Here is a 25,252-nt window from a genome sequence, read left to right on the forward strand (position 1 = left end):
CGCATGGCTCTTCGGGAGGCGCTGAGATTCCGGGCCCGGCGACCGCGGGGAGCGGGTGCCTCTTAGGAACCGGGTTGCTGGCCTCCTCTTTGCCTTTTGGGGGTTCTTTTTGTAATAGCAGCAGGTGCAACTTTCTGTATTTTAAAAACATTGATTTTCATTTTCGTGTGGGTATGTAGGGGGCCGTTATCCACCGAGCTGCGCTCTCTTAGGGCGCCAGGCGGGCGAAGCAAAAGCAGGGATGGCGGGCGGGGCGGCGGCGAAGGCGGCGGCGGAGGTGGAATGGGCGCTTTTTTCTCCCATCTGGTTCCCTTTATTTATTTATTTCGACTAGAAAAAGCGAGCTGGCTTGGAGGGAGTCCGCCCAGCGATCCGAGTGCGCATTGATCAGTGTGGAGAGAAAAAAAGCTACATAAATATATATTATGTGGATGAATCTATAGACAAGAGCTGTCTTGCGCGCGCTCTCTGTCTCTCCGTCTCTCTGCTTTTTTCCTCCTCGCATCCCCAACCTGCCAGAGCAGCCCCAAACCGTCGCCCTCCCGCACAGCGTCTACCGCTACCCGAGCCACCTGGGACTGGGGAGTAGTTGGGCCGCGCTGGGGGGACGGGGCGTAGAGATTCTGGGCCCGACCCGCCTGCGAAGACTGGAGGTGGGTGTTTCCGTCCCGGACGGCCTCCCCCGCCCCAAAGCGCGGCGGCTGGTCCGGCAGGCGGCTGGCGGGAGGAAGGTAGGAGCCGGGCGCCTCGGACCGCTCGCCCGCCGGGGAAGGCGGCAGGCTCTGGGCGCAGTGGCCGGTGAAGCAGCGCGAGGGACTGGCTTGATTTTGCCCTCATCTGCTTTACTGGTTCAAACGGAATTTTTATTTTCTTAATCCACCATCAAAGAAATAAAGCCCCCAATCGCCATCCGGGCTGCGGCCAGACCCAGACTCGCGCGGCGTGCGCTGCCCCCGCGGGTTTCGTGTGCAGCACTGCCCGCTCCAGAAGTGCGAGGCTGCGAGTCGCGTTCGCGGGCGAGAGCCGAGGGTCCGGCCGCTCAGCCGGGACTCCGCGGAGTCCCCCACCAGGTCCGCCGGGGCCGGAACATGGGCTGCGCAGGAGAGGCAGTGGCTGGCGCGGGAGCGGGGTCCAAGCAGCCCCGCCTCTGGGGGCGAACGCTAGTGGTGAACTTGGGTTGGGAGAGCAGATTTTAATATTTACCTGCACCCCATCCTTTCCCACATTTGCTTTTCCAGGGCAGCCTTTTCTCGGCTTCAGAAGCCGGGCAAATTAAAATAACGTGCCCGCTTCCCCGCGGGTTGCGGGGCAGAGCTGCTGGCCTGCCACCGGCCCCTTTTGGGGGTTCTGGGTTTCTTTTCTTGCCCTCGGATGACATGACGTTAGTAAACGATATGTTTAAAATTTTATCTAAAGAAATGAGACCCGGCTTCCTGAAAATCGAGACCAAGCCCGTTTGGTACAACCACAACGCGGAGCTCTCCAGCGCTGGGAAGAGGCCCAAGGAGGCCCCGAGGTTCGCAGCCCCAGGCCCCCAGCCCACCCGGGACACCTCTCCCTGAGGATCCAGGGCCCAAACCAAACAGCAAGTACAATTCTGAGAACTGTGGAACTTCCTCCTTTCATTTTAAGCTTCTCCTGCCTTTGCTTGATGGAATCGTGTGTAAGTATAGTTGATTCATAACTCGGTTCCCGGGATTACATTATCCAGTGTTACTTGATAGTCTAAGAATCGCCCAAGTTGATGGAATGGAACAGAAACTCACACATAGAGCCTCTCTGCCATGTGACTGTGTGGTTGGTGTGCCTGGGACGTGCTGTAATAAGGCAGCATGTCCCCAGTAGGCACTGGGCGGGTCTGAGGGAGGGTTTGAGCCCGTGGCTTGGAGGTGTGTGCATACGTCTTGTCAGGACTGTGGGTGCTTATGTGGATGCAGTGTGGCTGTGTCCATAGACCCTGTTTGTCTCCACACTCTGCCTGTGTGTGCGTGTGTGTGTGTGTGTGTACCCACCAGCCTGAGACCTCTTCCTCCCCTTTCCCTCCGGACACATCAGCAGAGGCCAATAACTTTGTCCAAAATATCTACTCCCACATCATCTCCTGGTGCTGGCCCTTACCTTCCAGGATCTCACAATGGAGTGGAATATATTTTCTGCCATAACAGGAGAGTTTAGGAGAGTAGTTCCTACTTTAGGTCTCTCTTTCTCTCCCTGCCTGCCACCCCCTCAAAGCAAAGTGAGAACAAGGGGAAGTGAAGGGAGTGAGCTGAGGAGCTGGGAAAGGAGGGACCTGCGCAGAGGAGGGCCGCTGAGGCTCGCCCTCCACTTCTTCCTGCCACCACCCCAGCGTCCCCCCTGCCCCCCGTCCAAGTAAATTATTCACGGGTTTTTCATTATCATATTATTATTAATAATAATAGCCAATACATAAATAAAAGCAGTCCCTGAGCAGGAGTGGGTGGGAGAGTGGAGTTGTTAATGAAAGGGGGCGTCTAGTTATTTCAGATGCCCGCAGAAACTCCTCCATCAATACAGCGCCAACTCCCTCCAGGACTGTGCCTCTTCCCCCTGCAGCACGGCCCCTCCCTGCGTCTCTCCACTGTGGACCCAAAGCTGCGGAGAGCTCCTTCTTTCTCAGGTGAAGGTCTTCACCCTCCCTTCTCTCCCACCTGAGGATGCCTTATTTTGGATTTGGGCTATGTCCCCTTAGGGGGAAACACATTTTCACCTCTCAGGCCTCCAGCAGGTATGTGGTGAAATGCCCCACCTGCTTGCTGGGGCAGAAGCAGCCTGAACACCAGGGCCCAAGTAACTGAGCTACCCTGTGTCAACAGCAGCTGAAGCAGCTCCTGCCATGGCATTGATCTCTTAAAGGCAAAGAGCTAGATCTCTTAGGCTCCCACCTCTCTGCCATAGCAGAGTGTTGGGGATAAAATAACATGGACAGGTATCTCAAACTAATGTAGTAAAGGAGCAGGACCCCTGAGAAAATAGTAAGGAACATGGTTAGGTTGGCTTTTTGGTATCCTTGCCCTTGAGATTCTAGATAGACTGGAGTTCTTTTTTTTTTTTTTTTTACCTTAGGTCATCAAAAAGAAATGTAATTAGGAAAGATGGGGGCAAAGTATTACTCACCGTGACATTTAAACAGATTTAAAACTTTTTCTCCAAGTGCCACTTCATGGCCACAATTATTCCATCCACTGAGAGGGAGAAGGCTGGTGAAGGGAAGTGGGAGCTGGGAACACTGCTTCTCGTTTTCTCTCTGCGTTTGGGTTTACATTTTGTTGCTGATTCAGGAAGCCCCATAGGGTGGGGATCTTTGCTCTGGTGGTGTATTTCTGCAGCCCTCGCCATTGCCTCCTGCTCCTCATTTCCCTTTGCTTCTCCTCCTCAAGGAGGAAGGAAGCCCTTCTTGTGCTCAGCTTCCCTCCAGCTGAGCCACCCACCATCACTCTCCTCCCTCTGGCATCCACTGAACTACATTCCGTAGCCCTGGCCATGGCCACACACCCTCAGACCTGCTCTGGCTCTCCTGTGTGTGCATCTTCTCTCCGTCTAAACTGTGAACTGGTGGAAGGCAGGAATCCAATGATCTGACCTCTCCTCCTCCCCCGCATCCTCTGTCAATAGGCGTGGGCACACAGTTGGTGCTCAGGATGGAGTTTTCTTGATACCAATGGCTAATCTGACTTTGAGGGGCAATGCTGGATTCATTCATCTGGGCCCTAAGTATGGGGAGCTACAGGGCCCCAGCAGACTCTCTCCGAGAAGGAGGTCAGAGTTTGGGATGAGAACCGCATTTTAGACCACACACAGCAGTTCAGCCTCCCAAGGCAGCCTGGCTTGGCTTGGAGGCGTCACTGCCCAGTCATTCTTGTGTTCATCCAGCCCATCCAATCTACCACTGGAAGCAGCAGAGAAAGGACAGGCCTGGGAAGAATCTGCTGTCTAGTTAGACCAAAGTCATACCAAGTGAAAAGCCCCAGAGCCTCAAATGGCAGCAGATGGTTAAATGTCTTCCAGACCTGAGGAGTTCCACATGCGAGAAAACAAAACAATCCAAGTTGTATGTAATGATCTGTGATGGGGGTGGCAGCCTTGAGGAAAGAGGGGCCCTTGTGAAGGCAGGATGCAGAATGAGGTAGATGGCCAGAGAACTGGGTGATGGCCTGGCCTTAGGGCTAGGATGGCAAGAAGCAGCTGGTTCTCCAAGGTTGTGTTGAGAGCAAGCTGAAAAGAGAGCTGCGATCTGCATGGGGCTCCCCTAACAGACCAGCCCTCCAATTAAATGTCTCTAGGGAATGACTGCTCTGCCCAGACCTGCAGAGGACAGTGAGGGGAGGCTGCCGAGAGGGAGAGTGACTTGCTGTCTGTAGAGAGCTCATGTGTTGTCTGCCTCAGAGAGCAGAGTAGCCACACAGGGCATCACCCAAATGAGGGGTAGAGTGGAAGGAGCTGGTGATGTGTGCCTTGGGGCTCTGGAAAAGGTGGAGCTCATGTGGGCAGGGCATCCAGGGAAAGCTTTCTGGTGGAGATAGCTCTGATCTGGTGCTGCAAGAAGGGCTGGGTCAGCTTGGGAAGAGAGGGTGGAGGTTGAGGCAGTGGGTGGAGTTGCCAGGACTGGAGTGTGTAATGGGCTCTGGGTTCTTGTGGGATGGTGAGAGGGTGCCAGTTCCTAGAGGGGCTCCTATGTGGAGGTAGTTTAGATGGGGAAGATGGGGCTTTGAAGGCAGCCTCAGAAGTCTCTTTCTAGTCTTTTCCACAAGCCTAGGGCTTCTCTGTCCTTGAATAATTTGGGAAGGTTTAGTGATATAAGGAACAGTAATTGAGGTTATTAATTTATTAACATTAGCAGCCTTTTGCCACTCAGAATAGATGATTGAAGGGCTCCCCTGTCCTGTCCTGAGCCCACGGCAGGCCTGGTAGTGGGAGCAAACTCATGGAGGGAGGAAGAGAATCAGAGGTAGGATGTTGTGTGTTTTGGGAAACCCAGGGGCTCCCCAGAAGGGACTGAGCTGCCTCCTGGAACGCAGACAAGGGCGAGGACTGGCAAGAGAGGGGCTTCTGGGCTGTTTTCCCTGCTAGCTGAGCCCCAGGGACACGTGGCGTTGGTCTTGTGGGGCCTCTGGCTTTGGGCAGCAGTGAGGATCACATTGGGGAGATTCTGGGCCTTTGGGTCAGCCTAGACATGCTGCCCGTTCCCAGGCTTCCATGCCAACCCAGGGCTTTGCTTCTTTTGCTGAGGGCGGGCAAGAAATGGACACAAGAGGCAGGATAAGGGGTCTGGAATCCCAGCCAGGGCATCTTCATGTGGTGGGGCTGGGAGAGACAGAACTCGACAGAAGGGACCTGAGTCATCACTTTCTTGGCCTCAGCTTTCTCCTCTGTAAAATGGAGACTGCAATTCTTTCTTCCACCCTCCTTTCCCTCCTCACATCACATCCAAGAAGGTGAGACAGTGGCATATCTGTGAGGCTGACTCATGGTTCTCATGTAAAAAATTATTAAGGTCAGAGTAGAGACTGAGGGTCAAAATGGGCCACAGAAAGGTGTAGATAAAGTTAACTTGTTTGCACCAGAGGGTTAGGAATTTACTCCTTATCTTTCCCAAAGAATTTACATTATTTAAAAAGGAGCCCAGGCCAGGCAGCGCTCAGCCCAACAGGAGCAAGTCCTTACAGCTGCCTTGAGGTAAAGCTGGTCAAGCCGGACTCCTTGGCTTCTGGTCCTGCCTGTCCCACTTACTACTTCTGTGACCTTGGACGGGTTGTTTAATCTCTGTGGCTCAGTTTCCTTATATGTAAAATAGCAAGAGGAAGAGAACCTACCTCATAAAGTTGTTGTGAGGATTAAATGAGTAAATGCAGGCAAAGTAAAAGGCTTAGATCAATGTCTGGCCAGCCAATATTATCTGAGCATCACTAACAGGCCCTTGGGGGCTGAAGAGCTTGCTGAAGCCCCTCCCACATCCTACAGACGACGAGGGGCCTTCCCCTCTGGCCAGGGCCTGAGTTGGACCCTGAGTTGGACCCGCAGGAGATGTCCTCACTTGCTGCAGAACTGTTTCTCAAGGTGCTCCGGGGTGCGGGAAGCCTTCTGGGAGGATGGGCCCACATCACGGCCTCTTCCTGGGGCCTGCCCCCTGTACTGGCTGCCGGCCCTCCCCAGCACCTTCTTACCTGAGAGGTGTTGCCACAGCGAGTCCTTTTAATTGTGATGTTTTACTAATTAGTTTTTAATTATGTTAATTTAATGTACATGAGCCCTGAGGTTTTCAGAGACTTGGCTCACTTTAGAAACTGGAATAGTAAGTTGTAGTTATCACACACACAATGCTGTAGGTAAACGTTGCTTTATCACAGCCACAATTTCGCTGATAATGATGCTGGATCCACAGCTTCTACAGGGCTCTCTAGTTTTAATTTTCCCAGCTGCCGCTGCCAGACCTCCTCAGTCTAACACGCAATCCTTCAGATCGTGCTGGGGTTAAGAAACTCAGTGTCCACAGGCTGTGCAGGTGACATGAAGGAATGAGGTGGCTGGATGGGACAGGAAGAACCCAACTGGACAGGGGCTCAAGACGATGAGACTGCAGGACATTTACACTAGGCTAGATCTTCAAAGAGGTGTTATCTGGGGGCCTCAGACTCACCTCCTTGAGTGGACCCCTCCTGCTCACTCACCCAGGAGCTGGATGCTGACAAGAGCTTGACCAGGAGGCGGTGGCTACGAAGCCTGGGGAGAGGGAAGGAGAGGCTGCCGATGAGGACGGAGAGGGCTTGTGGGCAGTCCAGTTGGCCACTAAAGGCCATGGAGGGATGTAGGCTTGTGTTCCAAGGGTGGCAGGTGGCCATGGGGTGGGGGTCTTGCAGCAGGGCTGCATCATAGGAGAGACTTAGAGTGGGGTCTCATTGACCATATGCTGACCAGCTGCTGGTAATAACATAGAAGAGTAAAATCAATGGGACAAGACCAGGACAAAGAAGGCACTGGGTATTCATGAAGAAAGGGCAAGAAGGGAGAAATCACCCCCCGTTCCCTGGCCTGACACACATGTGCTGAGTGGAAGGGGCGCCGAGTCAGGCCCATTCTCCATAGATCATTTCTTCATTCAAAGGATGAAGGTTTGCTACCACTAGGAACATTTAAAGAACATGCCACAGGTTTTCAAGAACCAACTCCCCCTCAAATAATTCCAAGATGGCACCCTTCTTTTAGTAAATTTAAAGTCTTCCAAAGTGTGTATGTAAAGTTGTATATATAAATTCTGGTCTCTTTCTAAACAGACATGTGAATATAAATTTTGCACAAAGAGTATAATTTAAAGAAATACAGTCTATAAATACAACTGGGCATTTATTGCTTTAAAATATAAGACTTAAATTACTGTACTTTACATACAGACATGCATAGGTGCGTGCATTGTGTAGAGAAGGAGTTGGACTTTGGGACCAGACAGATCTGTCACTTACTGGCCATAGGAGTCCTGCTCTGAGAGCCTCAGCTTCGTCATCCGAAACATGGGCATGATAACATTGCCTGTGATCGTCATGAAGAGGTAATAAATTCCTGAAAGAGGTGATAAATATTTAGTGCCTACCATGTAGTAGGTGCCCCATAAATGTTAGCTCTGTTTATTATGAGTGTATTCATTAAAAAGTGAACCAATTCTCTCCTTTCCAGGTATAAATATCAGGCTGTAGCAGAAAATAGCATTTAGAATGTCTGTAATGGGACCTGGAGATTTTCTAAAGAAGAGGGCAGTTGGGGGCTCTCCTCCATGATCCTCCCAGCATGTTGGGGAGATGAGAGGCATGTGAGTCTCTGGTTGGAGGTGCAGTGTTGTGGGAGAGCATTTTGGGGAGCGGAGCCCAGGTCAGGGAAGGGCCCCATGAATTTCTGCTCACACAGCAACTCAGTGATGCCCACCTGCATTCAGGATTAGGAAGGGGTCCACACCGTAGCGCACACCGACCATCGCCTTCCCACTGTTGGGGGGCCTGCACCCATACATCTGCACGCCCAGACCCAGGGGAGGCTCCCACACAGGTCTGCATGGCGCAGCCCCTCCCGGGGAAGGGGAAGGGTGGGCGAGCTCTGTGACTCACTGCCTGGCTCTGTGCCCTCTCGCTGAGTCACAATGTAATTGATCCCTCCCTGCGCCAGGTTTCTGCTCTCATGTGACCCAAAGCAGGGTCATTTCCAGACCCAGACTGGGGAGGCCTGGCTGGGAGAGGCAATCCCAGGAGGGAGGGGCAGGCTGACAGAACCTTGAGGGTGGCCCTGAGCCTTGTGTATGACTTTCCTTGACGTCTGCTGGGGTGCGGTGTGTGCAGGAGTCAGTGGTAGACATATATGTTCCCTTCCTGGCCTCCATTGGTGTCCCCATCAGAGTAGGGCTCTCCCTGTAAAATTGCCTCCAGGAGATCATGAAGGGGGTGGTTTGGTCGCTGGGAATCTCCTTGAAGATGCTCAAGGTGTTTGTGCTTCAAGGACGAGGGTGCCTCATCCTTGTTTCGAAAATGAGTGGTGGGCTTGGAGGAGCCGAGGAGTGGGCGGTAGGAAGTTATGTGATCCACACATCATACAAGGGCAATGTCACCCCTTGGGGCTCAACCTCATGCCATCCTTGGCCCAGAAAGAGAAGAACCACCTCTGGTACTGATGAAGTGAGAAACTCCGGCTAGCAGGGATAAAACCACAAGTTCTCCTGGCTTCACGGCAGAGAGCAGAGTAAGGGTCACCTTTGCCAAGGTCATCTCCAATAGATAGATGTGGGGTGTGTCTACAAGCCCCTAGACCAGCAGTTTCCACATGGGCCCTCCTATTGATGGCATCACCACCAAGCCTGAAACAAGTCTTGGTTTCTGTATCCTCATCTATAAAATGGGCATAAAATTCTCCTTCTGTCCTAGAGAGGTCTCTAATGACTATATAAAGCTCTAAGAAATAACCAATCGTATTGTTACAAACCTGCCCCCTCCTCTGTTTCCTGGTCTCTTGCCCTTGTCCTGACCCATGAGCTGGTGTCCACACGGTGGGATCTGTGCCCCTTCTGGGTTTTAATGACTGCTCCCAGTCCTGGTTTGGAGATGACCCCCACTGAGGGCAGAGCCAGGTCCTGATGGGGTTTTGTGCCAGGAGTCACTTCTGTGGCCACCAACAACAGAGAGGGCTCAATTTGGTCTCAGACCGGACTCAGGAGAGACTCGCTGTGTGCCCTTGGGTCACCCGCTTCCCCTCTCTGGACTTCATTCTCTGATTCATGAGATGGGGATGGTAATCCTTGCTCTGTACAACCTGTGGGGACTGGGGAGGATCAGAAGGAATTGTGCCTGGAATGTAGGGTGTTTAGAGTGTAGATCGGCTCCTCTCCCTATGTACCCCATCCTTGCCTCTGCACAGCCCCTGCACAGCCTCAGAGCAGCCCTGAGAACAGAAGGAGCAACCCAGTTCTCACATCCATCCTCCTCCTCTTGATTATTTCTCCCAATCACACTTAATAGCTGCCTGGCTTTGGCTGCAGCCCGGTATATAATAACCTGCAATTATTGTCCACTTAAGCTGTCCCTAGGGCCTTGTCTGTTGTGCTGCCCAGGCCCGCATGGCTAGCCTGCTGATTTCCCTGTCAGAGTCACCACCATGGGAAGAAAGCCCCCGAAGGGCTGGACTGACAACCTGTTTGGCAGGGCTGCCACCTCCACGGCTGCAGCTTCTTCAGAGACGGGGCCTCAGAGGCGGCCCCCTCCAGGCCTCATCCAGCCTTGGTGCCCCTCCGTTCTGGGGCCTGGCCCTCTGGGCTGTCCACAGCCATCCTCATCCTCTGGCCCCTGGCCCTATGCATGCACTTGTCTTCGGTTCCGTGTCTGCGCCTTTGTTTACCCTTACCCTAGGCTACCTGCTGCTTACTACAGCCCAGCCCCTTTGCAGGCTTAGTTCCTCCTCTCTGCATCCTGATAGAGAGGCATTGGCATTTTACATACCAGGCCACTGAAAGATCAGAGAGGTTAGGTGTCTTTCCCAGGGTCACACACCCAGGAAGTGACAGAGCGAAAATTCAAAATCAGGCTGGCTGATTCCACGGCTCACTTATTTCATCCTTATGCTGTGCTGTCAGCTCTCTTCAGAACAAGTCCTGCCCCGCCTTGGTGGCTCTGCTCAGTGCCACCTCTTTTGGAAAGTTACCTCTCCCACTGCAGTAGCCCTGATCTCTGCTACTCTGAACCCTTACAGCTGTTGAGCGGGCGCCAGGTGCCCTCGGCCCTATTGGGCAGAGCATGAGTTTCCCTGCTCTCCCCTCCTCTGCCCTTTTGACTCAGGAGCATCTCTGTGTGCAGACTGGATGAGCTGAGCCTTGGTCGTAGTTCCAGTCTCCCCTTCCCAGCTTTGACTCGTAGTCTCATGAGCATCTCTCCTTGGGCCGGATCCTTGCTGCTCCTGACAAGGGCCCACACCCATCTGTGCGGTCGACATTTGGGTTCTCTCTACAGCTCCCCCTGGCTCTCATGGTGGTTATGATGATGATAAAAATCTAATTTTCAGCTGTGAAAGAACACGCAGGACCCTTGCAACCACTAGGGGATGGCAGGACCTGAGGGTGTTGGTATTTTCACACCATTCAGAATCTATTAATTAAATGACTGGGGACAAAAGAGGGTGTCCAGACCCTAAGTGAGGACCCTTATCCTGAGTGCTGGTTGTCCTGGTGTGCATCTGTGTGTCAGTGAGTGTATGCGTGTGTGCGTGTCCACATAGTTTGGAGAACTGTCATGACAATGGCTGTGGGGCCTGTTAGGGCTTGTGGTGAGTAGAGTTAGGGGTCTCCTGAGCATCAGGCCAGAGGCACCTGAGGGCTCAGAGGGACTCTGAAGGCCATCACCAGGGGGTCCTCTGGGCTGCTGTCTTACTGGCAGTCACATTGGGCTTGGGCTGTTGGCGGAGGAGGTACAGGAGGCCTGTGGCCCAGTCTTTGTTGGGTCCACACACCTGTGCAGGCTCCAGGCCGGATCCTCCTCCCCAGCCCTGCCCAGAGGACAATCCCTGCCTCCTTCCAGGCTCACTCACCCTTTGCCTGAATGTTCCTCACAGCCGCTTGCATTTTTCAATCCTTGTCTTGGAAACAGATTCTCATCCAGAAGACTTTGTTGGGAAAAAGTTTTGGGGGTGCCTGAGTCCTTCTCTGGCCCCTCACCTCTTACAGGTTAAGTCTGAGGCTGGCCTGAAGGCGTCTGGTGCCTCAGGAAGGAGCCAGCCTTCCCTCTTCTGAGGGAGGCGGTGGGCCTTGTCTCTTGGCCTCCAGCCGGCTGCCCGGGTGCTGACACCCTCCCTGCCCCAGCATCTTTCTGGCCTCTCGCAGCCCTGCCCTCCTCTCAGGCTGGCCTGTAGCCCTGGGGTGAGACCTCTCAGGAAGGGGTGGGAAGAGACCCCCGGGCAGGGGCAGCACAGGTGAGGAGAGGGGCCAGGACCAGCCTCGCCAGCTACCACCCACAGCAGCACTTGGGGACTTTGCACTGAGAGGGGTGAACACGCAGTGGCCTTTGTTTCCTCTACCCGTTTGCTCCAGGCCCCAGGGCCCAGTCTTTGCCATGCTGGGGGAGGGGAAAACTCCAAACGTGCTTGGTAAAGGTCACCCACTCTCCTTTCGGCATCCTCCAGTCTTATATGGGCAAATCCTCCATCTCTGGAGGGTTTTCTTCCCCTCTCGCCTCTAGCCAAGATGGCATCTGAGGTAGGGGGAACCTGACATACCTCGAAGTGGGAGGGCGCCTGGATGGGCTCCTTGGGGTGTGGTAGCCATGCTCTCCCTTCTGGGGACCGCAGAGTGGGAGCTGCAGGCTACTCTGCCCACCAATCCCAGCTGGACGTCATGGTCAAGGGAACCCCTGGGTCCCAGCACCTCCTACACCCACCTACAACCTGTCACCCTTACCCGGGGGACCCGGGATTGACCCTGGTTTCCAGTGCTCTTCCTGCATTTCCCACCCCAGGATGCAGCCAGACAGCTTCTGGAATTCTCCTGCACTGCAGGTAGGTAGGATGGACAGGGAGAAAGAATTGATGAAATCTGTTGAAACCCATCTTTCTGCCTAAACCCACTCTCCTTTTACCTCTCTGAGTGGTGGCCCAGTTTGCCCAGAGCTGCCCAAACAGGAGGTGCCACCTAGTCCCCAGCTTCAGCTTCCTTTGAAAATGTGCTTTTCTCTCTTCCCTCCCCGTTCTGTGCTTCAGGTCCAGCTCTGGGGTGGGAGGAAGGTGCGAGGCAGCAGCCAGAGTAACACCTGCCCTTCCTCATTGTCTGCTCCCCAGATCAGAAGGCTTCTGTGGTCTGTTTCCCACTCCCCAGGCCCGGGGACGCTGGAGGATGGTCCTGCAGCCTAGTCGCTTTGTGAGCCCAGCCTGGGCACAGCGCGGCAGCGTGTCTGACAGAGCAGCAAGACCACCAGTGCCACCGAGGACCCACAGTGAAGTCAGCTTCCTCAAAGTCTGCTTCAAACATTTATAAGACGAAAAAACAAAGATTTCCCTCTGGGGTGGCTTTCAAAACTAGTTTTGATCATTTGAAGAGTAAATCCTTAGCTACTTAGAAAGCTTGACAATCTAAAATGATTCATTTGTCAAATATTTAGGTTAGTTGAGATTTAGCATTTACTAGTATGTAAAGGAGGCTTGACTGGAAACTGATCAGACAGATTTTGTGTGTAATGTTCCAATGTACTTCAGCCGCTTTCGTCACTGATGGGCACACCCCTCAACATAGCACCCACCCTCCTGTGTGTGCGCACGTGTGTGTGCACGTGCTTGTCAGGGACGCACGTGTGAGTGCATCCTCCTCATTGGGGTTTATTGTATTTTCTTTGTGTTGCTAATGCTTTTGGCCTCTGGGGGTGCTCTATATATACAGATGCAGAATTTGAGAAACACAGGATTTTCAACCTGAAAGGAACCTTAGGCATCTTCTAATCCACTTGTCTCATTTTGCACATACGGCAATTAATGTCCAAAGAGGTGAAGGGATTTGCTGGGGTCGGGGTGGGGGGTGTCAGATGTAGAACCCAGGTCTCTCTCTTTCTCTCTCTCTCTCTCACATGCACACACTCACTCATGCTGTAGTAAGAGAGGGCTATTTCCTCATTGTTCACAGCATTTCTTTGTTTCTCTCTCTCTCTCCCTTGTGCTTCTTTTTTTGCCATCAGTCTGTCTGTCTTTCCTCCTCCCCTCGCTGCTCTGCGTTCCTGGGCCGGGAGCTGAGGTGGCATAGGCAGTGGAGATGCTGGCTCCCAGGAAGGCTGCCGCAGCAGCTGGCAAGGCCAGTGCCCACCAGTAGTGGGGAAGTGGAGGCACAGCGTGTTCTCTGCTTCCCTGTCAGCTGTGAGCCTAGGGCAGCAATGCCTCAGTCCTGGGGGAAGAGGCACAGAGGAAGGAGGGTGGGTTGGCCCCGCTGTTATGCAATCTGTTTTCAGCCTGATCCTCTTTCCTTGGCTCCCTCCCCTGGGAGCTGACGTTCTCTTAGGGAGAGGCAACCGGTTACCTCCTGGCCATTCCTCCTTCTTGAGTCCTTTTCTCTAGCCTGAGCCACGTGACCTCCAGTTCAGATACCCCTTTCTGGAAGATGTATGTGCTCCTTGACTCATGTCCGAGAGACACGGGAGAGTGCTCCCTTCTCATCCTGATATCCTGATGCTGAAGTCTGGCTCCCAATTCTAAGCAGACGGTAGAAATGGCTGTTTGGCTGTGTCTCATTTTCCAGAAAGGCATGGAATCTCAGATTTGGAATGGAGTTTAGAGGTCATCTCTCTTACTCCCACAGCTGTTGGAGGAATCCATCCTCTGGCATCCCTCAAGTTTGTCCAGTCTGCCTAACCCCCTCCAGTGATGGGCCAGTTCCTTTAAACAGTCCTGCTATCATGCATTTCTCTTAAGGCGCAGCCTTGTCTCCTTGCTTTTCCCACCAAAGGTCCTGCAGTAGGTGGCTTCCCCTGTTTTCTCAACTTCTTTGTTTCTCCTTTGTTCTATAATACGCTTAAATCTGGCTTTTGCCTCTCCCACTTTACTACCAAAATTATCCTTAGTAAAGTCATCAGTGGTTTCCTTCGCCAAATCCAGCAGCTATTTCTTTAGTCTTTGTTTAAATGCTATTAACCACTTCGTTGAAATATCTTCTTTCTCTTTCGAGAAATGCATTGTTCTCTCTTTGTTCTCCCACTACTTCCCACTAGCCCTCTCGACTGGGTCCTTTCTCTGTCCAGTCTTTAAATACTGGGCTTACCCCAGTCTCACTCTTGAATTTTTCTTCTTTTTATGCTTCACACTCTCCTAGGGTCACCACATTCTTGCCCAGGAGCCTAATCCCCCATCAAATGCTGGTGGTCCCAATTGAACGTGTCCAGTCCCCTCTGCCTTCCTACGCTCTGCCACATCTTCGCCTCCTCCCCACCAGGCCCTCATTCTGTCCTACTTACACTATTGCCGTAGTCTTCCAGCTGGTCTCTTTGCCCTTGACCTCACCATCTCTGACCCACATGCACTTAACCCTGCACACAGGATGAATTTTCTAAAACTTAGGTCTGGTCATGCCAACTCCCTCCTTCAAAGCCTTCCCATTGCCTCCAGGATAGAACCCAATCTTGTTGGCCTGGGATTCCAGGATCCTCATACCCTATCCTGTTTCCTCTGCTTCCCCATCTAAGTCTGTCTTCTGGCACCTCTTCTTCCCCCTGTCCTGGGTCCCCGGCCCTAACTGGTACCAGTCTCATCCTCGCTCTCCCAGCTCCCACTAAGTTCTACAGTCCCACGATCTCGCTCACTCAGGGCCTGCTCCCCACTCTGGAATCTTCGCTCCTTTCTTTTCCTAGCTAACTGCTACTCAGTTTTCACATCTCCCCTTGAGCATCACTGCTTCAGGGAAGTCTTAGTTGCCTGACTCCACAGACTAAGGTAGGTGACCCATTGCACACTCCCAAGATACTCAGTCCTTTTTATAGCCATCTGCAAGACTGTCATGATTTAATTAGTTACTGGTTGATTCCTCCCGCACCCCCAGCCTCAGTAGACTGTACATTCCTCCAGGTCACGACGACTGTGCCTTGTTGTTCCCTCTCCACCCCAGTGCCTGTGTACACCATAAGCTCTTGTCTGATTGTGTGATCGGAGAGCTTTGAATATGCCCACCTGAGTAGGATCTTGATCCTATAACCGGGCAATAGAGGCACAAGGTTATCCCCACTACGACAGTGACCTGATGAAAATTTGGGTTTCAGGAAGATTGGCTGCAGAGCTTTACACAGGACAAGGCGGCAGCAGCAGCAGGGACTGGGGCCTGGCAGCGGTACAGGCATGAGGTGCGGGTCTGAGATGAGTGACTTTCCTCTCCCAGCCCATATGCTTCCGATGGAGAGTCCAGGAGATAGAGGCAATTTGCGCACGATTGAAAATGAACAGAATCCAGGAGTAGGCTTATGATAAGCTCAGCACACGATTGTGGAATGACCTTACCTTATTGTGGGAAGGTTTTCTCTCACTTTCTTCTCTTTCTGAATCTGTTCTTATTTCATTCCTTGGTCCCATCGCCTCCTCTTCCAAGAATGGAATCCAGAAGAAGATGCTCTCTGTTTGGAAGAATGTTCCTATCTGATTGGCTGCTAATTTGTTAATATTTTTGTTATTCTCCACAATACATGCACAACTTTCAGGTATCGCATCTGGAGGCATGAACCCCAGAGAAGAATAAAATTGTAGTTGGAAGAATCCAAAAGTGGCTGGGGTTCTGAGGTTCAGACCAGCTAAACTGATAGCTTTTCTCAACTCTAATTTCTGTGATAGGGACAAGGAGCGCCTGTCACAGCTTTCTCACCCTGGGCCCGTGATCTCCAGCCCAGTAACAAGTTAGGACACTGCTTTTCTGCTCTTTGTTATACTGGGTTCTGCCCCATCTCTCTAAAGCAATCTTATAAATCATTGATGAGAATATTTCTATTTTTATCTTAAACATCCTAGCCAAGAAAGCCTTATGAATACTTTCCAAATCAAGTGCTGGCATTGCACGATGCTTCCTCATTGATGGCAGCCCCATTTCATTGTTTTTTTGTCACTTCTTGGCTCTGCCATCCATGTCAGCAATGCCAAGTCTCAGCTTGGGGGTGGGGGCTGACCCTGATGCAGAAGCTTCTGTGGTGTCCCTTTCATGGGCAGGATCTCCTTTCCTTCCTTCTTCCCCGTGGCTGCCCCCCAAAACCTCCATCTTAAACGTTTTTTTTTCTTGGTGAGGAAGATTGACCATGAGCTAACATCTGTGCCAGTCTTCCTCTATTTTGTATGTGGGATGCTACCATAGCATGGTTGCATGAGCAGTGTGTAGGTCCACACCTGGGATCTGAACTGGTGAACTCCCAGCCACTGAAGTGGAGTGTGTGAACTTAACCACTATGCCACTAGCCCAGCCACACCATCTTAAACTTTTCAACCTTGAAATGAAGTTATGACTGATATTTATTCTCAGTAAGGTTTTCTCCTGTTGTCCATCCTGCCTCTGAACCACCACCCCTCCATCCTGATCATCATCCATGCTGTGCATAGGAACTCAACTCACTTGAGTACTAACCTACATTTGAAGGCATGAAGTTTTAGTATTAAAAAACACGCTCTCCTGTTGTGCATTCCCAACTCCACTAGTTCATGAGGACCATGTCTCTCTTGTTCATCACTGTATTCTGGGCATTAGTACAGTGCCTGGCACATGGTAAGCACTCAACAAATATTTGTTGAATAATAAATGAATAAATGAGAGGCCTAAAGGATTAGAAACCCTGCACACTGGGTCTCCTCCATCCCCTAGAACCATCTGGACCTGGCACCCTAAGATGGTTACTACAGGGTTTTCTCAGGCTCATTCTTAGTCTCCACTGAGAAAGCAAGATGATTCAAACATGTCTTTCCTAATTACCCTCAATTTGTTTGGATTTTTCTTTTACTTTGATTTTTCCTCAGCATTCCTGTTAATAATTTACATTACTTGTCCCTGCTTATGTTGTTTAGCTTGATTCTTTCAACTGAGTAAGTCTTGTATTCCTGACCAGAACAGAAATACCTGGAGGGAGGCGCTATATCCATTTACTTTATAGCCCAACTGTAAGACTTGACACAATGGGTGTTTAATAAATGGTTTCCAACTGGCTGATGGAGTGAATGGGTCTCAAACCCAACATCTACTTTTATTTTTAACATTAGAGGTTAGAGTCTAAGCCCAGGAGGGAATGCAGGGTATACTTTCAATCCTCTTTGTCGTGACTTGCATAGTGCCTCTGTCTAATCGCACAAAGTATTATGGATTTATGTAGTCTGTTTAATTGTGTGGGTACATAATAGGAAAAATGTTAGGTAAATCAAAATTATCCGGGATACTGGGTGATTTCTAGTCTGTCTTTGCAATAATTAGATGCTTCAGAGAATTTATTCCTTGAAATTTTGATGATTGTTTCAATAACATACATTCTTTGTTGTGGTTTACGTGCCAATGGGGAATGATGATCCAGGAACTCTGGAACTGTCAGTCCAATACAGATTGGATTGAAGCCCGCCATGATCAATGATGGGGCTCACTGCCATGATTGCCATACTCCCTGCCCCAAGGAGCTCACAGGGCTGGGGGTTGCAGATGTATGCCTGTGGTTCAAGGCAAATATTGTAAATATTTGAACACATAGAGAAGGATGAAGTTACTTTTCATCAGGAAACTGATGAACAACTGATGTAAAAGTCAGTATTCGAATCGAGTGTTGAAGGAGAAGTCTAATCTTATCAGCCATGACTGTGCCTAATTCCTAGTAGGGGCTCCATGAAGGTTTGCTGGCAGCCTGAGAGAAGACAGTGGTCTTCTAGGAGGAGGGAAAGAGTGAGAAACAGTAGAGTGGAGAGAGAAAGGCTCATTTGGGATGCAGTGAGTTGTGTTCTGGGCCTGAAGCTGAAGCCTGGGGTGTCTGAGCCAGTAGCTGAAGATTAATCTGGTTGGTTGGTTGGAGGCTGAGTAAGAAAGTCCTTGAGTTGAACTGAGGATTTTAGACTTCAGTCAGAAGGCAATGGGAGTCTCCGAATTGTCAGAGCAGGATCTGGGCTGTGCTTCAGTGAGGTTAGGCTGCACTGGTGAGAGGGCTGTGTTGGATGGAAGGGGCTGAGAGCAGGGGAATCCTTGTGAGGCAGTTGCAGGGGACTGGATGGGGGTAAGCAGGGTCATGAACTCCAGCAGTAGCTGTGGGTGGCAGAGGGGCTTTGTAAAGACAGAATCTGCAGGAGTGGGAGCTGCCTGCAGGATGGGCGGCTTGTCCGTGCAGCCTCTGTCTCTCTCTTCTCCCATCACCCTCCATTCCGTAATGTCACCTCCTTCAGGAGTCTGGCATCTGCATCTCCCACCCCACAGGGAGGCTCTTGTTCATGGAGAGAATTGACTTTAGAAAGGGGTGTGTGAATTTATTAAGATCTCTGTTTATCTATAAGTAGTTATTTAATGCCTTCCTATGGTCCAAAAGGGTTTGAGTAAGATAGTGTGAATGTATATAAACAAGATTTCCCACCAAATGGGACCTGCAGTTTCAGCCTGATTTCTTGTTCAACAGCACAGTTGAGAGTAAGAGCTTTGGGGTGGACAGTGGGTTTGAATCCTGACTCTTCCAGGGGCCAGCTGCGTGACAGTCAGCAAGTTACTTGTCTGCTCTGAGTCTGGGTCCTTACCTGTGCAGTTGGGAGGCGCATAACCTACCTCCCAGTTTGTTGTGTGGATTAAATGAGATCAGACATGTCAGATGTCATAGCCATAGGAAGCACTCAAATGGAGAGTCAATATCGTAAGACTCCTTACTCACTGTGAATATGATTACTCTTTTTGGCATCAGTAGTCAGGTTGGGAGGGTCTCTCCATGTGGGTGTCCTACCTCCCTTAGCAAGGAAGCTCTTGCTAGTTTATCCTGTATGTGGCCACCTACCTCACTGATGAGATAAAGATGCACATATATTTCCCCAAGGCATGACTTCCCTTCTCTTTCCTGATATTCTCCTGTATACAGTTCTGCCCATTTTGACAAACTGGTATGGGGGAAATACCAGTAGGTGATAACGGTGCTAGCGTTTCCATTTAGGACTCATTCATACAGGTGCACCCTGTAAAGACTTGGAATACAAAATAAGACTGACCTTTGTTCTCAGAGACTGACTGGGGTGGGAAGAGGAAGCATGGGCCTCTACATAGATAATCACAGAACAGTGAAGCAGGTGATACAGATGGATGGATGCAGTGCTGTGGGAGCAGCCCAGGCCAGGTATGAACTGAGTCAAGAAGGAGTAGGAGTCCACCTGGCAGAGAAGGGAGGGAGGCGTTCAGGCCAGCGGGAGGATCGGCGATCTGGGGAGGACAGTGTGTTGGGGAATGTTGGGAAACCCCCAGGTGGCTCAGTAAAACCAGACTGTGGAGTTTTTTCCTGAAGGAGACAAGAGAGAACAAGTATTGGAGAGGATGTGGGGAAAAGGGACTCCTGTGCACTATCGGTGGGAATGTAAATGGGTACAGTTACTATGGAAAACAGTATAGAGTTTCCTCAAAAAATTAAAAATAGAGCTATCATATGATCCAGCAATTCCACTCCTTGGTATATACTTGAATGAAATGATAATGGAATATTGAAGAGATATCTGTATTCCCATGTTCAATGCAGCATTATTCACAATAGCCAAGATATGGAAACAACCTAAATGCCCATCAATGGATGCATGGATAAAGATGATGTGGTATGTATACACAATGGAGTATTATTCAGCCACGAGAAAGAAGGAAGAAGTCCTGGAGATCTCATGCACAGTATGGTGAATAAAGACAACAACATTTTATTGTAATCATCAAACGTGCTGAGAGACTAGATCTTAATTACTCCCATGCCAAAAAAGAACTGATAATTCTGTGACATGATAGAGACGCTAACTATTGCTACAGGGAAATCACGTTACAATATATAAATGTATCAATTTAACATGTTGTACACCTTAACTTTACACAGTGTTACATATATTTCAATAAAGAAAAAACTATATCAATTCAAAAAAAAGAAGACTGTGGATTTTCTAATGGGGCATCTGTGTATCAGAAAGGGTCTAATAATGGAAAAAAGGCAGTGGGGCAGGGGAACTGAGGTGCTCCTCAGATCACTCCCAGATCATTACCAGTTTCTCCTCTGACTGGTCTTTACAACCAAGCTATGTACTATATTTCCTGGTATGAAATGAAAATGAAAAATGAAGAACTTCTTTTATTTTACCAGATTTATATTCAGAGTCTTAATTTTCTTTTATCCCTTTTTGCCTCTGGAGAGGGATATTCAGTGTCAAAGAATTTCTGGCTTCATCAGCTCAGAGCATCACCTCCAGCCCCATCTCTTCCCCTTGGCAGAGGGTGAACAACCGTCCTGAGTGAACCTGGGCAACCTGTCCCCACGCCTCCCTGAGGATCTCTGAGGGGCCGGGTGCTCTTAATACGTGCTGCCACCACTAGCACTACTTCAGGGTGATGGTGGGAGGCAGCCCCAGCACGGCCATCTGAGAGGTGCTTGAAGAATGGATGGGGGGAGGCACTGTGCAGGCATCAAGACCCTGCCAGTTTTCAGAACTGCCTAAGTGACTGCAGGACAGACTGGACCTGCCCTGGGATCATTTGCAAGGGTCTTGGGCCTAACTCTAGGCCTTGGTGCCATCTGGGTCTAGGGGTAGGTCTTTGTTGTTGTTTTTTTTTTGATTCTCCATCTGGCTTATGTTCTGCTAAATGCCTAAGGACTAAGAGGGAATCATTGATGTCGTTTTCCCTGCTGAGTAAATGAACAGGTCAGTTTCTTCCTTATGGCTTTCAAGGCCCCACGTGATCTGAACCTGCTGACCCTCCAGCCTCACTTCTCTCTCTCTCCCAATTCAAATCCTGTGCCCTGGTCAGGCAGCGTCCAATGTCTCATGTCCAACTGGACTCCTTTGAGGCTGCAGCTCTTGCCTCTGCCTGTGATGGCCCCCTGCCCCCATCATGCACCCCATCCCAGTCTGCTCATTCTTTGAGGCCTGGGCCCGGTCAAACCTCCTGTGAAAGTCCTCCTGGCTTTTTGTGCCCTCACATCTTTTCAGAGATCAGAACTGGGAGACCCAAGAGCGTTTAAGGGTCTGAGAACTTAGATGGGAACCTCACTGTTAATTCATGTCGTTGAACATTTTGACTTCCCAGACTGATCTAACGGTGCTTCCAAACGGTGGGGACTTTGTGCTTCCTTGTCTTCTCTGAGACAGCCAGCCTAGGACAGCCTGCAGGAATGGCAGTTGGCCAGTATGGCTTAGCAGTGGGCTGCTCTTTTTTGTTCTGTTGACTCTTTTTCCCCCTTCAAAATAAGCTTTCTTATTTGCAGAGAGTCAAATGGGAAATCTCAGCCTCTGAGCTTGAGGGGTGCTGGGCAGGCACATGCTACATTCTGACCTCCGGGCAGGCACTTGTCCAACCCTCTGGGCAGATCCCCACCTGCCTCTTCCTGGCAGCCCCTGATGCTGCCCCTACTCTGAAATGGTATTTGGTAGAACCTGAGGGATTCTTCTGTGTGTCTGACCACAACCTCTACCCCAGAGGGCCCAGTGTGCAGCCTGCTCCATCCTGGGTTCTGGGGGTAGATGGGAGAAGCAGACTCAGACCCTGCCTTTGGAAGCTTGGGACATGGCTTCCATCCCAAGGATGTGCTGGAGGATAGGAAGTTTGGACAGGCAGGGAGGCCCCGAGTGCCTTCCAGATGTGGGAGAGGAGCTGAGGCTAAGTTAGGCCTGTTTCCTCTTGACTCTGGCACAATTCCTTTGTGATCTCTTCTCTCTGGACCTCTGTTTTCTCCTCCATCAAATGGGTATAACCAACTGCTGACTGGCCCCCGGGATTGCAAGATGATAACTTGAGGTAATGTGAAGGGAAATACACTTTTGAGGATGAGGGCAGCCTCTGAGTGAGGAGTAAGCACCCTCCTGGCCCTTTGCATGGAGTCAGTGCTGCCTCACTCAAATTTAAACTTCGTTTGTCACCAGCTTTACCATTCTCATTTTCATAGATTGTTTGATGAGGACGTTATGCTCTATTTAAAGCTTCTTAAAAAAAATTGCAGGGTAGTTGGATGGTTAATGCATTTTCATAACACACAACTGTGTCAGTTCATCGTAGCAGGATGCTTCCCTGACTCTGTGTGTGTGTGTGTGTGTGTGTGTGTGTGTGTGTGTGTGTGTGTATCTTGGGGAAAGTTACACCACGGGGGGTTCTCTTGGCTGAAAAGGAACCTGGGGATGGTGGAGATACATCAATCAGGAGGTTTGTGGCTCTCCAGTCCATCACTTCTAAAATCAGCTGTGAATAAGGCACAACTTGGAGGGAGGTGCCCTGGAGGACTCAGAAGTCTAAACCAGGGCAAGGTTTAATTTGGGAAGGAGGTGTTTGTTCTTAAACATCACATTGTGCTCAGGTAGAGCTGCTTTCCCCAGCTGTGGAAAAAAGGGCTGTCTTCAGGCCTGCAGGGCAGGAAGGGGATCCTGCAAAAGGGCCTGTATTTGGAATTGAGTCCATTTGGAATCAGATCAAAGCTATCTTTGGATAATGGCATTTAAGGCTCCATTCTGATCTTTCCTGTTTTTACTGGGATTCTTAAGATCAGAGTATGAGCTTTGGAAACTTGACTGTTTTTGCTGGCTTGATGGATGGATTGATTAATTTATTAATTAATTAAGTGCTCCGGCCTGCAGACAGACTCATAATTTGAGTTACTTGCCAAGATTTAGAAAAGCAGAGACTTTGGAAGGTCTGGATTCATCAGGCCCTCGTTCCCTGGGCTGAGCAGGGAGGGCATCACGCACTCTTCAGTTACACCCTGCTGCCCAGCTGCCCTTTCACTTCAGACCACCTACCTGGGCCTCCACGCACTTGAGTTTGCAGCCCTGAGGGGGTCAGCTGCGCCGGTGGGTCTCTGTGGGTCCTTTTACGTTGACAGGGAGAGGTATTGTGTGTACCTCAAACTATTGTCATAGCTGATAACGACCAGCTTTCTGAACCCAAAGCAGTCATTTCCCACCCATTGTGAGCTCCCGCAGTTTCTCCACTGTATTTCCAAGTATGGGTGTTATGGACCGAATGTTTGTCTCCCCCCAAATGTACGTGTTGAAATCTTAATTCCCAATGTGATATTATTAGGAGATGGGACCTTTGGGAGGTCCGTAGGTCATGAGGGTGGAGCCCTTGTGAATGCGATTAGTGCCCTCATGAAAGAGGCTCAGAAAGCTCCCTTGCTCCCTTCTGCCATGTGAAGACCCACTGAGAAGATGGCTGTCTATGAACCAAAGAGTTGGCCTTCACCAGACACGAATCCGCTGGCACATCGATCTTGGACTTCCAGCCTCCAGAACTGTGAGAAATAAATGTTCGTTGTTTTAGTACCCAGCCTATGGTATTTTTGTTATAGCAGCCCGAACAGAGAGACACTGGGTACCACTGAGCAGCCAGGTGGGCTTGGGCACGGGAGAGGGTGGGGCTGTACTTGGCTGGATCAGGGAAGCATTAAGCAGGGGAGTGAGCTTTCAAAGGCTATTCAGATGATGGCGTTAGGGCGAGGAATTACAGGCCGGCCCTGGACTGGGGGTCTACAGAGAGATAGGATGAGCTTACAAGAATTTCCATATTTGAAACCCTGTTTGGCTCTTCAGATATAAATTCTCTAGAAATTTTGTCCCATAAGGGAAAAAAACCATTTTTTCACCCCATAGGCAAAAGAAACTTGGGAGAAATGAATATATATGTAATCCCATCTTTAAGATATTTTTAAAATAGTATTGTCACTTTAAAAATTTATAAATGTAAACACTTATTAATTATAAATTGTTGATAATATATGCATAGAGATGTGAAAACAGAACAGTCATATGCTTTCAGTAGAAAATGAAGAGATCTTTATTTAAAAAGCCGTATCTTTTCTAGAACATAGCACATCCATTATAGATACTCAGGGAAGTAGACCAGGGGCCTCCTAAGGTCCTGCAGCTCTGAAACTATGAAAATGCATCTTCTTATTTTCCATCTAGTAAAATTGTTAAACAATTCTGTAAAACTCTGTCTGTTCATTGGTTATGCTGTCTCTGGCTGTGCTCTAACTAACATCGTACTAAGAATTGCATTTTTCTCTCTCCTGACTTAGATTTAAATCTTGCAATCACCGCTGGGAAGTGAGCTGTATCATCTTGAGAAATCAGACCACAGAGACGGGCTTGCAGCTGGCAGGCTGGGTCATCTTTAATCACTTAACCCTTCATGTCAAAGGATGGGTTTTAGCAGCAGATTCCTCCTCAAGAATTTGCCATGGCAGATTTTCTCAAGGAAAACCTGGGAGTTAAAATGAAACAGAGTGTGTATGGTGAAAACCTTGCCTTATAAATTGACTTTTGTGCTTTTACACAAGACTGGTTTTATGTGTATCTCCACGTCACTTTCTCTTGTGGGCGTGTGTCTGTGTCTGGGGACAATGTATATGTTCATGTGCTTTTATGTGAGAATATGCAATGAGTCTTTATGTGCAGGTGTGTATATGAGAGTGTGAATGTGTGCGGATATGTTGCGTGTCTCAGGAAACTTACTTCTTCCCTATCTCGTAAAAAGATCCAGGCTATACAAGCCTGGTATAGCAGATTGTTTGAAAAAATGGTTGCAATAATTTCTTTCTTGTATTTATACCCTTGGGTAGTACCCTTCTAAACTGATGCTGGGGTGGCCATGTACTTTTCTTTAGCCAGTGGGACATTACCAAATGTGACACAGACAGAGAACTGAAAAGCAATTGCACACTGAAGATGTCTTCTCCTGCCGCTCTTGGGAACCCTCAACCAACATAATGTCAATGAACCCTGGCAAACCTGCTGGAGACATGTGGCCCGGTGACCCCTGCCACCCTAGCTGACAGCCACCACTGACTGCCAGACATGTGGATGAGGTCATCCTGGACCAAGCAGCCTCATCCCACCTGTGAACTCTGTGGAGAGACAGCTGTGAGCCCAGGGGAGCCCAGCCCAGATAGCCCACCCACATAATTGTGAGTAAGTAATAAATAACTCCTGTTTGAAATCACTAAGTTTTGGAGTGGTTTGTTACACAGAAAGAGCTCGCTAAGTGATCTAGTTGGTAACAGAGGGAAACACCTCTCCATCAGAGGAAGGGGTGTTTGGTGAGAACTTA

General features: G+C 50.0%; 1 long non-coding RNA gene across 1 annotated transcript; it reads left to right on the forward strand.

Moving 5' to 3' along the window:
• On the forward strand, positions 1-25,148 carry LOC139084858 (uncharacterized). The gene is made up of 5 exons (XR_011542693.1): positions 1-124; positions 1,417-1,663; positions 23,340-23,437; positions 24,222-24,428; positions 24,810-25,148. It is a non-coding gene; the product is annotated as an uncharacterized lncRNA (long non-coding RNA).
• The last annotated feature ends 104 nt before the right edge of the window (positions 25,149-25,252 follow it).

This window comes from Equus przewalskii, chromosome 7 (assembly GCF_037783145.1).
Source record: "Equus przewalskii isolate Varuska chromosome 7, EquPr2, whole genome shotgun sequence".
NCBI classification, from domain to species: Eukaryota; Metazoa; Chordata; class Mammalia; order Perissodactyla; family Equidae; genus Equus; species Equus przewalskii.